Source organism: Bos indicus, chromosome 10 (genome assembly GCF_029378745.1).
Source record: "Bos indicus isolate NIAB-ARS_2022 breed Sahiwal x Tharparkar chromosome 10, NIAB-ARS_B.indTharparkar_mat_pri_1.0, whole genome shotgun sequence".
In the NCBI taxonomy this organism is placed as follows: Eukaryota; Metazoa; Chordata; class Mammalia; order Artiodactyla; family Bovidae; genus Bos; species Bos indicus.
The window spans coordinates 77,312,625-77,329,471 of NC_091769.1; the positions used below are offsets into that span (position 1 = coordinate 77,312,625).

Here is a 16,847-nt window from a genome sequence, read left to right on the forward strand (position 1 = left end):
GTCAACAAATATTGTAAATTTATTAATATTATTAGGCAGATTGCAGTCTTGGCAGCCCACCACTGCCTCTTAAATCTCTTTTCTGTGATCCTTTCATACTTGGCATCTAAAAGGCTGCCGATCTTCGCTCTGTGATAGGTTCCCAAGGCATTTACTTAAAAATATCCAAGTCTGGAGAAGTCATTCTTGTCTTTACGGGCACCATTTCGCTTTCTCAAGGTATTGCACCCAGGCTTGGGATCTGGGTCCGGAGGCTACAGGGAAGAGTTCGGTACGGGAAGCTCATCCTCCCGCCCTCCGATTGGCTGACTCGCACTCCACTCACGCGGTTCGTGTCTCTGGTTGGCCACCGTAGCACCCCCGCCTCGGCTCGCGACTACTTTGTGTGCCGGGGCGGCGCGCTCAGCTCCTCTGGCTCAGCTCGCCGTCAGGGCTGGACTGGGCTAGCTCTTCGGCCCACTGCTCTGCATCGCGGGCGCCAGGAATTTTCCCGAGTCCGAGCCGGGTAGGAAGCATCCTAGGGAAAAGCTCCCTCCTCCGCCCCATGTTCTCTTTCCCGTACTGAATAAACTTCCGCCTTGGAGGGGTTGTTGCAGCCGCGGGTCGGGGGGAGAGGCCAGGCACCGAACCCAGGCTCTCATGGGGGAGGGGTCTTTCTGTCCGGGCGAATGTGGAAGACCAGCTCTCACAAGATTAAACCGGGCTTCACTATTCGCATGGGAGTGCGATGCCATTCTATGATCGTGTTTTGCAAGCTGCAGTGGAGCGGCCAGACCTGCGCTACGGGGGCTGAGCAGCAGCGATCACTCCTAAAAAGTAGCAAGGAGCCTGCTTCGTATATCCAGTACCAGTGGTACTTAAGGGCCGCGGGCTGAACTGGCACGGGCCGATCCGTTTCCCGGCGGTTGAGAATACGGCATTCCCCGGAGGTGGCGCTCCCGGGAGTGGGGAAGCCCGGCTCCGCTCGCGCCTCCTTCAGCCTTTGGCCTTCAAGCGGTAGAGGGCGGCCTACACTCGTGTCGGAGTCAGCGCCCGTGCGCACAGCGTTGCCGACCCTGCTAGAAGGCTCCCCGTCCCGCTGTGGCCCGCGGCTCAGCCCGGCAGTCGGACGCTGCGGCTACGCGGTCCACGGGCGCGGCGAGAAGGGGGCGGGGAGAAGCCCTGGCACAGGCGGGGGTCGCCGTAGGAGGCAGTGGCCAGCGCATGCGCGCCTTCTCCCAGAAGCTTGGGACGCTGAGGGGGCGCGCGCTCCCATGCGCGCGGGCACGCTTGCTCTAGCCGAGGCTTCCCCGCCTGCGCTCGCGGTCAGAGCCGCTCAGGCGCGTGCGCGTGTTATCTCCGGTAGACCCGAGTAGCCCGGTTCTCTTGGCTCCAGGCCCCCGCCCCTCGCCGCCCCTCGGCCGACCCGTCCCCTTCCTCTCCTCGCGGAATGGGGCCGGCGCTGCTCGGGGTCGCGCGCCCGGGACCCGGCTCGCCCTCGGTCTCGCGCTGTCAGCGACTGCCTGGCTCGCGCCGCCTTGCGCTTTCCCTCAGTCAGTGGCGCCGAAGGCTCCGTTAAGCAGCGACGGCGGCGGTTCCTGTTTCCGTTTCTTCTCTCCCTTCAGTAGGGAGTAGCATCCTCCACCCAGCCACCCCTCCCACTTCCCCAGCGCGGGGCAGCTGCGGCTGAGGGCTGTAGCGGCGGCGGCTGCTGGGGAACGGCGGAGACCGCCTCTGCTCCCGCCTCGGGTAAGGGGGCGTTTGGGAGCCGGGCCCCGCGCGCCCCGGGGTCTGGAGGTGGGCAAGCGCGGGATCTCAGGAGGCTCCGGGAAGGTGCCTGCCGGCCGTCGCAGCTCTCTTTCCCCCGAGGCGACCCCCGGGCCTTTTGCTGCCACTGCTGCTGCTTATGCAGCGGCTCCGGGGAAAGTGGGGAGGGAGCCCCCGGGACCCTCTGATGGGTGCCTTTGCTTGGCCGCGGGGGTTGCGGGAGGTGGGGGCCGCGGCAGGGGACTAGGGACGCCTGCAGCTTCGGCCGGGGCGTGGAGCGGCTCGGCTGCTGCCCTCGGCGTCGCGCATCCTTGGTTAGGGCAGGGGCCGAAACCGAGGAGAGGAGATGGGGGCGGGGGTGGGAGGTGTCCCTCTTCTCTGCTCTTACCTGCCCTTTCTCCAGCAACTCGCTCTCTTGTGTCACAGACTGTGGGGACAAGCATGCTTGTGCGTTAAGGGCTTTCCTGAGGGGTTCTCCGGGAGGAAATTGGGGAGTGGACCCGTGCAAAGAACCGCTCCCGGCGAGGGGCCAGTGCCAGAGCAGTTTCACGGCTTGAGTGCCGCTGCACCCTCGTTTGACGTGGAAATGATGAGCTGGCGGCTTTAGAGCTCCAAACTTATTTGGGAAGGTTAAATGAGTTCTTAAATATTTATTTATTTAATCTCCAGTTAAAGGAGGTTTGTTCTGCAAGAGTGAGTGGGCTGTCGTGTGCAGCACCTGTTTTTTTTTTTTCTCACAGTGAGGATTGCAATCTTCAGCCACACATAACGTCAGAGACGCAGTGTATTTCTTAAGTTAAATGGCAGTGTCATGGTTAGAATTTATCCCTGGTGAGCTTTAGCGTTTGAGTGAGGCCTTGGATAGAACAGGGTGTTATTTCTTATTCCCATGTTTCGGTTAGTTTACAGTGGACTTAATCCAGCTCAAGAGTGTGGACCTAGGCAAGCCAGAATCTCCTGTAGAAACACCCCAAACCTCAAGGTAACGCAGACTAAATTTCGACAAAAGTTTTCTCTCAGTTTACAGTTAAACTCATCACAAGTAACTGAACTTTGGCTTGGTTCTCTTTAGAAACTGCAAGCAAGGTTTAATTGCAGTTTTTTGCTCCCTTGTTATTCTTGGGGATAAGTGCATATTTATTTTCTTGATTAACTTTTGTTTTTATGCATATTTCTTTTAAAGAAAGCATCATGTAGAAAACTTTTTAGGAGAGAGATTTGCAGTATTATAGAGTTATGCTGAAGTAGTGGAGTAAGTTGTATTCTCTCTTGAAAGTAACTTAAAATTAACCTGAAATCCTATGATGTATAATAAAGCCTTGTACATTGCTAGCCTTGTGAAATATACCATAAAATGCACATAGTAAATCTTCGTTTGATTTATACCTACTACAATAGTAAGGATAAGGTGGGAATTCAAAGATTTGAAATTATGATTTTATAGCTTAGTATGTAAAAATGCAGGGTGTTAGAAATGAATAGGATTTAAGGAACATAGAGGGGTGGTTTGGAGGCGTGAATTTTCCTTTTCCTGCTTTATAAACTGAGAATTCTACTTAAATTGCTGAACAGCTGGAATGAAAGTTGCATAGATAGCAGAAACAGATGCAAAAATGTGTTTTTGATTAAGTAGTCAGTTAACATGAAGAATATCTTGTGGTTTATTAAGACAGTGATTCAAAATAATTTACATAAAACATAGCATTATATAGATTGTACTTTAGGATGTTCTTAAATTGAAATAGACACTTAAAGTTGTTTTCCTTCAAGTCAGTTTTGAGAGAGAGAATTGAAAAACAGTAACTTAGATTACATTCTGCAGTGTTTGGTTACAAGTTTTAACTAGTTATTTTAAGGCACTGGAGTGTCTTTAAAAGTGGTGAATTGTTAAATCACTAGTGGCTTGGAAAAACTTGTGTTCCTTGTTTATTTTTTTAAGTGCCCGTTATATCAGTAGGTTGGTCTGGAGGGGGAGCTAGTGCCAAAGCAAAGCATGGCTTAATATATGTTTGAACTTTTTCAAACACCCCAAACCAGATTTTTATGACCAGAAGAAAGAGAAATTTAATTTTTAGTTAAAGGAGTAAAGGAATTGATAATGAATATATATCTTATCTGTCAATAGTTACTTGTGGAGTATATATATTGTATATTACAAATTAGTTTTTTTCGTGATCTGAAAATAAATGCATAAGGTTTGTTAAATTTCTCATTTTAAACCTCTGAAAGTTGGTCCCCAAACTTAGGGTATATGATGACAGATTCTTAAACTTATTACGCATTGCATCAGAAAGGAAGCAGTATCTGTTAACCCTTTGTGCATGTTGTATCTTCTTAAGTTTTTTCTTTGTAATATCTATAGTCCAAACATTTCAAAAGAGCTTCAAGTAGAGTCTTATAAGAGCAAAGATATCAAGCATGTAGTATTTAGCTAGGTATTTATCAATAGCTAGGTATTTATCGATCAATAAATACCTAGCTAGGTATTTATCAAAAGTAAAGGTAATTGCAATAAAAAAAAATGGGTCCTTTAAACATCTGGAGATCTGGAAAGCAGGATCCCAAGGTCACTTCTTAACATCTCTCTCCTGCAATATAATGCAGTGAGTCCATCTGATCTGTGAAATTGAACTTGTGCATTTGAATATGAAGCAGTAATTTTTTTGATCTGTGGCACTTTATTTAGGTTTCTGAACTGCAATCAGTTTTGATTTTACTTCTTACGGTTCACATATTCTTCCAAATTCGAGGTTAGGATTGATTGTGTGTATATTAAAATCAGAATATTTTAGTTTTCTGAGGGTAGTAGTTGGGCTGTTCTCCGTTGCTATTCATTGTGTAAATAGAATTTCGGTGGTGGTAAAATAAAAAAGTAGATTCTTTGAAAGGAATGAAAATATCTGTGAGATACAGAATAGTGAGGTGTTTACTGTTTTTAAAAAGTTAATGCTATAAATTAATCACTTTAAGATATTCTAGAGTATTTTCATATATGTTTTTCATTTCTTTAATGGTTCTTTTTAATTCACTGCACAGTATTAGTAAATCTCTTGGTTTAATTAAATGGTGAACATACCCATTTCATATTATAGCACACTTGTAAAAGCATTTTCATTTCATAATCATAAAAGCAAATGTAAAAATAAACATGAAATTAAATTTCTTTACTTAAAACAAAATTGAGATTCTAAGCAACTCTGAAACCAGCATAATTTTTCTACTCAGGCATCAATACTAGTCCTATTGGTACTTTGCAAATGAGATATATCAATCTCCAGTCTTCTGTAGTCAACAGTAGTATTGTAGATATAGGATTTAGAGGATAAATACCAAGTTTCCCTTGGTTCTCCTGTTGATGATTCTCTGGCTTATATTTCTGTACCATATAGTATATGGTTTTGCAGTTTGAATTGATATTGAATTGTACTATTGAATTGTAGCTTGTTATAATGAAAGAAACATGTCTAAAAGTAAAGAATAATTACGACTGATTCTTTTAAAAAAGACCGTTTAAAATTCAGAGCAGAAGAAGGTTATATGGGTATATATGTATATAAATTTTTAACAGATTAGTCTCAAGTCTCAACCTTCCTTTCTCTCTACATTCTACTTTCCTGATTACATCTCCCCTTCTCCAACCATCCTCTATCATCCTGTGATTTTCTCTTTGGGATAATTAGGAATCAAACCAATAAAATGAACCATATCATTCACTTGGCATAGTTTTTTTCTTCCTTGATTAAATGACTTTATATCAGTCTGTATAATATTTTAAAGATAAAGCCCATATGGACTTTATGCAGTACTCTAGATTTTTCTTTTAATGGAAGAAGAGCAAATATGGCCTGTGAATTATGCCGTGTATTTCAGTACAAGAGTTATTCATGCTCTTTATAGAAAGTAGAGCTATTGAGTTAATTTCATTTATTTTTTTTTTAAGATATAGGCTTTATTTGCTAAAAACCCAATATTACACTCATTTACTACTTTTAAAAAAATATCTTTTTGTGATAATTTTTTGTCAGAAAAGAACATGTGACGAGGAAGTGTGTTGAATTTTAAGTTTAAAAAAATTGACAAATTGACAAATAAGGCTAGAACAGATGTAATTCAAACACTTGCTTTTGCTATCATTCTCTTTTCTTTTGTATTGATTCTATAGTATAACTTCTTCATTTAAGCACTGGAATAAAGCTTTGAAGATCACTCCTGAAATGCTCTCCTGTATTTGTTGTATCTAAGAACTTGGGGTTTTTTTTTGGAAATTAAACTAATTCAGGGATAAACTGAATAAACATGATTTAACATATTTACGTTAAGAAGATCAGGCTTAATGTTTCTACTCGTCACAGTCTCAGTGACTGGTAGGTGTAAATAAGGTTCATATTAGAAAATAATAAACTATTGATGTTAATCTTTGATGTAAATGGGACATTAAGCTCATGTTTATTTTAGCATCTCAGTTATGAGAAGTGTTACATCATGTGAGTTGTAAATGCTGTAGCTTTCTGTTTGTAAATGAACACAAGTGAAGGGAAAATGGAAGGTTGTTCCATTTGATTTACCCCAAATATATAACTAAAATGAACCTGTTTTGTGTCTGTGTAAATCTTATTTTTTTAAGACTGTTACTGAACCATGAACGAGTTTTAAGTTTTTACTAATTTATGGCTGGCTGTTTATATCCCTTAGATGAGATAAATGCCGTTTAATATGACTTAATACCTAGAGCTTTAGAATAAATTTGTCTGTAGTAAAAATGGTATTTACAAACCATCAAGCTGTAAAAGCATCCCAGTGTTATTAAATGAGTTAATATTCCATAAGCTAGCTTTTAAAATAACTTTTATAGTTTTTAAGATTAATTTATTGTAATATCTTGATAAATAGTAAAGGTGGAAAAATATAGTTTTTAGCTTTTATATTTCATTCATTGTCTCAGCCTTAGGTAAGCTTGAGACCAGTGAGGTGGGAGACTGAGAGAGGGGATGTACTGGTTGATGAACCTTCTTTCTTTAGAGGTGAGGGAGATTTCTTTTTCAGTTTTTTCCACTCCATCCACTCCTTTCATCTCCCTGTTTATCATCTGTCTTCTTTTCCAACAGTGGTGAAAAATCTGGGAGTTTGCCACCTTTGCAGGATTTTTTTTTTTTTTTCTTTCTTAGAGTTCATAGAATATTTCCTGGTAGAACATTAGCTTTTATGTTAACAATAATTTTATTATAATGGCCTCATTCTCTTGCAGCAGTAGGCAAGAGACTGGAAGAAATTCAGGTTGATGTGGGGTTTAATTATTGAAAGTCACTCAGTTGTGTCTGACTCTTTGCAACCCCATGGGCTATATAGTCTGTGGAATTCTCCAGGCCAGATTACTGGAGTGGGTAGCTATTCCCTTCTCCAGGGAATCTTCCCAACCCAGGGATGGAACCCAGGTCTCCCCCCACTGCAGGTGGATTTTTCACCAGCTGAGCCACCAGGGAAGCCCAAGAATACCGGCGTGGGTAGTCTATCCCTTTTCTAGTGGATCTTCCCGACCCAGGAGTTGAACCGGGGTCTCCTGCATTGCAGGTGGATTCTTTACCAACTGAGTTACCAGGGAATCCCAATTCATTATTAATCATTTATTAATGATTTTGTATAAAAAGGGATATGGGAGGTGTTCATTGTTAGGAGTCCTGTGTCAGTCATATTATTGTTCTGCTTACTGTTAAATACATGGCAGTCCCTTCTTCTATTTCTTGAAATGCAGTCTTATGCCTTCTCTGTTATTTCTGTCGTCGTCTATGGAGTTTCTGACTACACGGAATTTGCTTTTTAGAATGTCTCTTTACCTCCTTTGTCTGCCTCATTTGAATAATTTAATGTTAAAAAAAACAAAAACAAAAACTAACAAACCCAAACAGTAGGAACCTATGTCCACTGAAGAGAACAGCTCTGAAACGAAAATGGACAGTAATGTTCTCCTTTCATGGGAGTAGTTTTAGCAGATTTAAGCCAGTTACTGTGGAATATTCACAAGGAGAAAGTGTATATTTGATGATTAGGGCTCTAGTCATTAGAGATCTGACTGATTCAATTTCTCTAACATATGGAATTGTACCTGAGAGAGATACATTCAGTAGAGATTGTAATTTTTTTTTGTATGTATTGAGTTTTGTGAGTAACTACTTAATTCAGTCAGTTACCAAATGACAAAAGGTTGTAATTTTGAGAAAAATATATTCTTTAAAATTAGAACTTAAGCCAGGGTAAATATTTTGTTTTCTTTTTGCAAGTTTCAAATTTTTCTTTATCTTTTAGAAAGTTATTGAAATTTTAGGGTTTAGAAGGTGGTAATTAAAGCTCTTGAGTCAAAAAGTCTTTAGCATTGGTGAAATAAGCCTCAGTGGCATGAGAAAGGTAGATTTACTGAGTAATTCTGACTGCTTCCTCTAACATGATTATGCACATCTGGGCCTTCACCAGTTAGAACTGTTTGTTTTTAAGATCCAAGCAGTAGATTACCAGCTTGATACTTACAGGTGTAAAGCATTCATAGAATGAATGATATAATGTTATTTTTAATTTGTAAGTAAATGAGGACTGCTTCTTGTGCTGAGTAGGCTAAAGAGTTGTATACCTAATAAGGATGTACAAATAATAAACTAAAGAAACTTGCTAATATGCAGTTAGGAATGGTTCCTGTTATTAGTGTTTATAATGGCACAAATTATAATGGTGAAAATGAAATCAACGAAGAACTCTGTCTTGGAGCAGTTTGTTAGATAAGAGCACATTCTCTGATCTATAACTGTCTGCAGAAGTTCACTTAGAGCCATGCAGAATCCTACCTAAAAGGAAATAATGATCAACAACTAAAGTGTTTTTGCAGGAAATGTGCATGTTTTTTCTGTGTATATTTGCCCAGTGCCTGTCACCTTCTCTTTCCGTATCAAATATAAGGTTAGAAAGTAAGGTATTTAACTTTTGAAAAATCTGAAGGGAAAAGGATCTGAAGTTTGGAAAAGGCTGGTTTCTTCATGTTTTAGTACTTCTTTTTGACATAAAATTTTCGGAGAGCTCCACAGTTGTGAAGCTAAAATCTGAGTTCTTTCTTAGTAATTTTTTGGATTGCTTTATTGAAGTTTATTGGACAGGGAGGCCTGGCATACTCCGGTTCATGGGGTTGTAAAGAGTTCGACATGACAGTGACCGAACTGAACTGATTGAAGTTTAATTTGTATATCATAAAATTCACAATTCAAATTTTAGTAAATTTATATAGTTGGTGTCTCAGTGGTATAGAATCTGCCTGCTCATGCAGGAGATGTTGTTCAGTCCCTGGGTCGGGAAGACCCCCTGGAGAAGGAAATGGCAACCCACTCTAGTATTCTTGCCTGGAGAATTCCATGGACAGAGGAGCCTGGTGGGCTACAGTCCATGGGATTGCGACTTCGTGACTAAACAAAAATAATATAGTCGTACAACAGTTATCACAATCCAATTTTAGAACATTTTTGCCTCCAGAAAGTGCCCTCTTGCCCGTTAGCCCAACCCCTATTCCTGCCCTCAGCTCTAGGCAACCACTTGTCTGTATTTTGTCTCTGTAGTTTTGCGATTTATAGAAATTAGACATTAATGGAGTCATATAGTAAATGGTCTTTTGTTTCTTGGCTCTTTTCATTTAGTATGGATTAAGAATGGATAAAGTAGAAAAACTTTAAGCTTGGAATCTAGAGACCTGGATAGGAGTATTATCTCTGCCACCCAGATGTATAAACTTGGGTAAGCTATTTGCCCTCTCTGGGCCTCTGCTTCTTTCTCCATCAAGTGAATTATTTTGATTTTCTTCTAGTTTGGTTTTCACACCTTGGTAGACATTCACTGACCTTTCCCTGGAACATACCTTAACTCTTTCCCTTAACACTTTATGTCTGCATACGTTTTTTCTGAATCAAAAACAAGGCTTATGGTCTTAAGAGGTGACTCAGCAATGGACAAATATGAGACTGCCTTGAAGCATCAGGATGACTGATTAAACCTTTTCTTGGGCATTTTTTAGTTCATATGTACAACTTGAGAATAAGGATAGTCTTAATTGCTGAGTTAATAATTAAGACTTTTGAAGAGAATAAAAGCAAAGTTGAATAATTGTCAGAGGTAGGGCTTTAAAAGTGATGGAAGCTTCTTAGGAACGTAGGAAAAAATTACACTTTTAAGTTATTTTTTCTTCTGGAAGTAGAAAGTGGAGTAGAGCATTTTTAGTTAAGTTTGAGCCAAATTGGGCTCCAGGAAGAAGAGCCAAAGGAGATAAATGGCTACTGTTGGGAAGACTGTCCTAGGGCTCATCTGGAGGCAAAGCTGACAGATAACATTCAGGTGACAAATTAGGGGAAAAATATGTATATAGGGAATTAAAAATTAGGGGTGTGCATGTGTATACGTATGTGTAGCAGGTATAGACCACAGACTGAGAAGGCTGGTATCAGGTATATGCCAAGGGTGTAATTTTCAGTGTAGTATAGTAAAAGATAGGGCATTGAAAAATAACTAGCTAAATTTAAAAATGAGAGTGCTGTGACTACTTTTAAATATTCAATAATTTTGACTTTTAGAAACTATCAGAGGTTCTTATATCATCTGCAGTAGTAGGAAGTATGGCTATTAAATGATTGAACCTTTATTTTTATCCAACATAGTAGAGTATACGAGTGGTGACCTACAAAGCAGGCCTTGTAGAGGAGGGGAATGTAGCTGTAAATATATTTTACTGATGCTGTCATTAGAGCAGCATAAAAAAATCTGTTCATGCTTTATAGTCACACTTTTTGCTTGAAATGGTATTTTTATTTTAAATAAATCGTCTTATGATAACCAAATATATCCCCAAATCAAACCTGTATTAAGTGAAGATTTTTCACTTGATAGTATTATAAAGGTTGTGTTCAGACTTTAAAGGAGTTCCAAAAGTAGAATCCCAAAGCTTATTGTGCAATGGCAGCATTCTAGGAATAAATTTAAAGCTTTCTAAGGTGACTGTTTTTATGACAATAATATTCTTTTGAATATATGCTATACTACGTATTTTTAAAATGTCCCACTGAAATTGTGACCTCATGGACTGTAGCCTACTGGGCTTCTCTGTCCATGGGATTCTCCAGGCAAGAATACTGGAGTGGGTTGCCATTTTCTTCTCCAGGGGATCTTTCCCACCCAGGGATCGAACCTGGATTTCCTGCATTGTAGGCAGATTGTTTATTATCTAAGCCACCAGGGAAGCCCACATATAAAATACCTAAATATAAATTATGTAATTGAAAAAATTTCAGTGTAAACGAAGGGGAAACTTCTTTCTATAACTTATGAAGCTTTAAAATATTAAGGATAATCATCATTCATATTTTCCCAGGGAATTTTAATTTTCAATCATAATAATAAGTGACAGCTGTCAGAAGGTATAGCCATTTCTACATTTAGAATTCTTTTTCTTTATACGAAAGAAAGTGAAAGTGTTAGTTGCTCAGTCATGACTGACTTTTTGCGATGCCGTGGACTGTAGTCCTACAGGCTTCTTGGTCCATGGGATTCTCCAGGCAAGAAAACTGGAGTGGGTTGCCATTCCCTTCTCCAGGGGATCTTCCTGACCAAGGGATCAAACTAGGGTCTCCCACACTGCAGGTAGATTCTTAACCATCTGAGCCACCAGGGAAGCATAATTCTCTCAAATACTTGTCCTTAAGAAAATAGCTACTAGGGATTTGTTGAATAATCAGATACTACTTTGATATTTAAGCAAAACACCAAGCTAGACTAGGAACATTAAAGCAATAAAAATGATTAATTTCTAAGTTTTAATAAATTCTTAAAGGGTGCTGCAAAATACTTAACATTTGTTGAACAATTCTTTTCTGACTGACTTCCTACAGGGGCTCTTTCAGACCTTTTCTACCTCTTTCCTAGCCTGTAATGGTATACTGCTCTCGGACTTTGCAGGTTATTTCACTTGCTTTTTTTTTTGAAAAGCGTAAGACGGTTAAGACCATCAAACAGAGGCTTCCTCAGCTTTGCTTTTCTTTATCAGTAAATTGTGTAATTTCCCCTCCCCTGTACCATTTGGTGTCAGGGATGTGTCCTTTAGGCTTTCACGACTACTTCATGACCATTTGTATCCCAGCTACTCTTTAGAATGGGGCTTTTCTGGTGGCTCAGTGGTGAAGAATCTGTCTGCAATACAGGAAATGCGGGTTTGATCCCTGGATTGGAAAGATCCCCAGGAGAAGGAAATGGCAACCCACAGCAGTATTCTTGCCTGGAAAATTCCATGGACAGAGGAGCCTTGTGGGCCACCGTCCATGGGGTCACAAAGAATTGAGCATGACTGAGCTACTGAGCACACAAGAGATTAAAAACAAAATTCAGTGTCGAACATTCTGTAACTAGATGAAGCTGTGCTTGTTCAAGTACCTTTAGAATATATAGGTGCATTAAGTTCATTCCTTTATCATTTTAATTTCAGTTTCTCCTAACAGCATCTTTACTGGCCTAAAAAAAAAAAAGGCAACAACAAAACCCCAAACCACTTTTCCTTATTCTTTCTGCCACTTCCTCCATCCTCTGCTCCCTGCCCCCGACCCCAACTTCTTTTGGTGTTACCCACAACCCAAAGTAAAAGCAGTATGTCTCTTGTTTTAATTGTTCTACCTTCTTTTTCAGTAAAACTATTCTCCTTGTCTTTATTAATGACCTTCTGAACTGCCAAACAGAGGCATTTCTAGTATTAGTTTTAGCTTTTTAATTTTTCAGACAGTGTAAATCCCTTCTCCTGATTTTCCTTATAACTCAGTAGTCCTGGTTCTCCTATATATTCTAGAAACTCTTCTTTTCATTCACAACGTCAACTTCTTTATTAAGTATTAACCTTATACATTTTTCTTAATCTAGACTTTTTTCCTTGTGATGTTACAGTGTTTTTTAGCTTCAGTGAATACCTCTTTCAGACAACTCCCAACCATACGGAAGCTGCTTGACTTTCAGTTTCCAGCTTGAGAGCGCCACCTGTTTGTTATTCCATCAAGCTCAGTGTACTCAGTTCTGAATTTTCTCTCATCCAAACTGTATTATTCTTTCTAACTTCCCTTTCTCTATTATTGGCTCATCCCTCTCATTGTCCAAACTTGAACTCTGAGTTGTCTTTGAATTCCCTCCCCATCAGATCCTTTCCATTGTCAAGCTGTAAATTCTGTTACTACAGTGTTTCTGTACTTCATCTGCTCTATTCTATTTCCCTTTTTTTAACTACAGAAATTTAAGTTCTCATTACTACTAACATAAATAATTACAATTTTGTAATTGCTGTAAAAGAGGGAGAGGAGGAAGAGGGAGTTCTACTAGGATATGATCGGTAGGGAAAGAAAGTGACATTTAAGCTTAGCACCAAAGAATAAGTAGGGAAATTCTAGGCAGGCAGACTGAATAAAGACTTAATCAAAGTTTATTGTATGTTGTCAGCTCATAAGATTTTTGCTTTAATCCTTACTGCATGTGGGTGTTTTTCCTATTGGCACGTGCTGTTGCCTTTCTTCAGATATTGAAGATCCAGAGAATGAATAATGTAAAACCAGAGTGACACAAAATAATGTATATCTTATATTACCTAGCTTTGAGTGAGCAGAGTGGTAAAAATGTAAAGGGGTGAAAAGTGACTACCGTTTGCACTGATGACTAGAAGCTGTCTTGAAGGTCCCTGACACTTGGAATGTAAATCTTCAATGGGCAGCTGTTTTCAGTCTACCGTTGATCTTAAACAACTCAGGTTGGAACTGTCCAGGTCCACTTATACATTATATTTTCAGTAGTAAATACTACAGTACTATAAGGTCTCTGGTTGATTGAATTTGTGAATGTGGAGGAACTGCAGTTACCAAGGGCTGACTATAAATTACACTTGGATTAACCCCTACACATTGTTCAAGGGTCAGATGTAACTCTATATGGCTTTATTTTTATTTTTGCCTCTTTCCACACATGTTTGATTGCCCTGTAGTAGGACTTGGTAATATCTTTATATTAATAGCCACTAATAACAAAAGTAAATTAACTGAGGGTCACAGCAAGTAAAGAAATGATTTACTATTTCTGTTCCCTTAGAGAAGCAAGATGTTTTGTGCTTTTCAAATGGGAAACACTGAAAATAACAATTCTAAAATGGTTAAACCAAAATGTGACTTTTGGACTTTGCAAGTAGAACAACCTAGACAGCATATTAAAAAACAGATATTACTTTGCCAACAAAGGTCCATGTAGTCAAAGCTATGGTTTTTTCAGTAGTCATGTATGGATGTGAGAGTTGAACAATAAAGAAAGCTGAGTGCCGAAGAATTGATACTTTGGAACTGTGGTGTTGGAGAAGACTCTTGAGAGTCCCTTGGACTGCAAGGAGATCCAACCAGACCATCCTAAAGGAATCAGTCCTGAATATTTATTGGACGGACTGAGGCTGAAGCTGAAACTCCCAGTACTTTGGCCACCTGATGCGAAGAACTGACTCATTGGAAAAGACCCTGTTGTTGGGAAAGATTGAAGGTAGGAGGAGAAGGGGACGACAGAGGATGAGATGGTTGGATGGCATCACCGACTCAATGGACATGAGTTTGAGTAAACTCTGCGAGTTGATGATGGACAAGGAGGCCTGGCGTAATGTGGTTCATGGGGTTGCAGGGAGTCGGACATGACTAAGCGACTGAACTGAACTGAGAATGGAGGTAGAGCAGTCCAGGAACAGCCAGATCGAAAAATTTAAATGTCTTCCGGATATTCTCCATTTCTTGACTTCTTTCTTTGTGTTGGTCTTATTATCTGCTTATGTTAGAAGGCTTTTTTCAACAGAAATGTATGGACTCAGACTACTGAGAACTTAAATTTCTGAAGGAGGACCTATAATTGGACCCATCCTTGGAGAATTGTCATTGTCACCAGAACCACATAAAGTGGCAGAGGGTCAGTTCCCCAAAGGATGGGAATACTATAAACCAGAGAAATGGGAGAAGGAATGAGAAGTAAGCAAAAACCATCTATAGTCATTAGGAGGAGGAAAGGAAGGGAGTAGGAGATACAGGGAAAGGAAAATGCATATACAGGAGAGAGAAGCCAGTTAAGGGAAAAGAACTATTATTAGTTGAGAGTTTACTGTGTGCTAAGCCTTGGGTTCCCCTTCATGGATCACAACCTTGTTGTAACTAAGGGGATTGCATACCTCAGTGATGCTATGAGCCATGCCATGCAGGGCCACCCAAGACGGACTAGTCATAGTGAAGAGTTCTGACATAGTGTGGTCCACTGGAGGAGGAAATGGCAACCTGTTCCAGGATTCTTGCCTAGAGAACCCCATGAACAGTATGAAAAGGCAAAATGATATGATACCTAAAGATGAGACCCTTGCTGAAGATGAGGAAGCGTGGTGTCCAGTATGCTGAGGAAGAGCAGAGGGCAATTGCTAATAACTTCAGAAGGAATGAAGTGGCTGTGCCAAAGTGGAAACGACACTCAGTGGTGGTTGTATCTGTTGGTGAGAGTAAAGGCCAATGATGTAAAGAACAATATTCATAGGAACGTGGAATGTTAGGTCCATGAATAAAGGTAAACCAGACGTGGTCAAGCAGGAGATGGCAGATTGAACATTGACATCTTAGAAATCAGTGAACTAAAATGGACGAGAATGGCAAGTTTAATTCAGATGACCATCATACCTACTACTGTGGGCAAAATCCTTTAGAAGAAGTGGAGTAGTCCTCATAGTCAACAAAAAAGTCTGAAATGCAGTACTTGGGTGAAACCTCAAAAACAACACAGTGATCTTGGTTCATTTCCAAGGCAGCATCACAGTAATCCAAGTCCATGCCCTAACCCCTGATGCTGAAAAAGCTGAAGTTGATGAGTTCTATGAAGACCTACATACAACACTTTCTAGAACTAATACCAAAAAAAAAGATTCCCTTTTCATCATAGGGGATTGGAATGCATAAGTAGGAAGTCAAGAGATACCTGGAATAACAGACAAGTTTGGCAAATGAAGCAGGCAAAGGCCAACAGAGTTTTGTTAAAAGAACATGCTGGTCATAGCAAACACCCTTTTCCAACAATACAAGAGACAGCTCTATACATGGATGTCACCAGATGTCAATACTGAAATCAGATTTCTTCCCTCGTGGCTCAGTGGTATAGAACCCACCTGCCAGTGCAGGAGGTGTGGGTTTAGTCCTTAGGTTGGGAAGATACCTTGGAAAAGGAAATGGCAACCCACTCCAGTATTCTTGCCTGGGGAATTCCATGAACAGAGGAACCTAGAGGGCTTCCATCCATGGGGTTGCAAAAGAGTTGGACACGACTTAGCAACTAAATAGCAGCAACAGTGTTCTTTGCAGCTGAAGATGGAGAAGCTCTGTACAGTCAGCAAAACAAGACCTGAAGCTGACTGTGGCTCAGATCATGAGCTCCATATTGCGAAATTCAGGCTTAAATTGCAGAAATCAGGGAAAACTACCAGGCCATTTGGGTAAGACCTAAATCAAATCCCTTATGATTATACAGTGGAGGTGATGAATAGATTCAAAGGATTAGATCTTGTAGACAGATCAGGTAGTGTGCCTGAAGAACCATGGTAGAGGTTTGTAACACCGTACAGGAGGCAATGACCAAAACCATCCCAAAGAAAAAGAAATGCAAGACAAAGTGGTTATCTGAGGAGGCTTTACAAATAGCTGAGGAGAGAAGAGACATGAAAGGCAAGGGGCAAAGGGAAAGATATACAGGACTGAATGGAGACTTCCAGACCAAAGAATAACAGGAAGAGAAAAGAAGCCCTTCTTAAATGAACAATGCAAAGGGATAGAGGAAAACAATAGAATGGGAAAGACTAGAGATCTCTCCAAGAAAATTGGAGATATCAAGGGAACATTTCATGCAAGGATGCGCATGATAAAGGACAGAAAACTACTGCACAACTGCACTCATCTCATGTGCTAGTAAAGTAATGCTCAAAATTCTCCAAGCCAGGCTTCAGCAATATGTGAACCGTGAACTTCCTGATGTTCAAGCTGGTTTTAGAAAGGGCAGAGGAACCAGAG

At 40.5% G+C, this 16,847-nt stretch overlaps 1 protein-coding gene across 23 annotated transcripts in view; it reads left to right on the forward strand.

Annotated features, from left to right (window-relative positions):
• The first annotated feature begins 352 nt into the window (after positions 1-352).
• FUT8 (fucosyltransferase 8) overlaps positions 353-16,847 on the forward strand; it is a 332,165-nt gene continuing 315,670 nt past the window's right edge. For 12 of the 23 annotated variants that reach the window (XM_070797730.1, XM_070797718.1, XM_070797720.1 and 9 more), the window contains exon 1: positions 588-1,728. The gene's annotated coding sequence lies outside the window, so the exon portion shown is untranslated. Of the gene's footprint in view, positions 506-587; positions 1,729-2,098; positions 2,729-16,847 lie in introns of those variants that run through there. The other 11 variants (XM_070797716.1, XM_070797721.1, XM_070797729.1 and 8 more) reach the window with 5 other exon arrangements.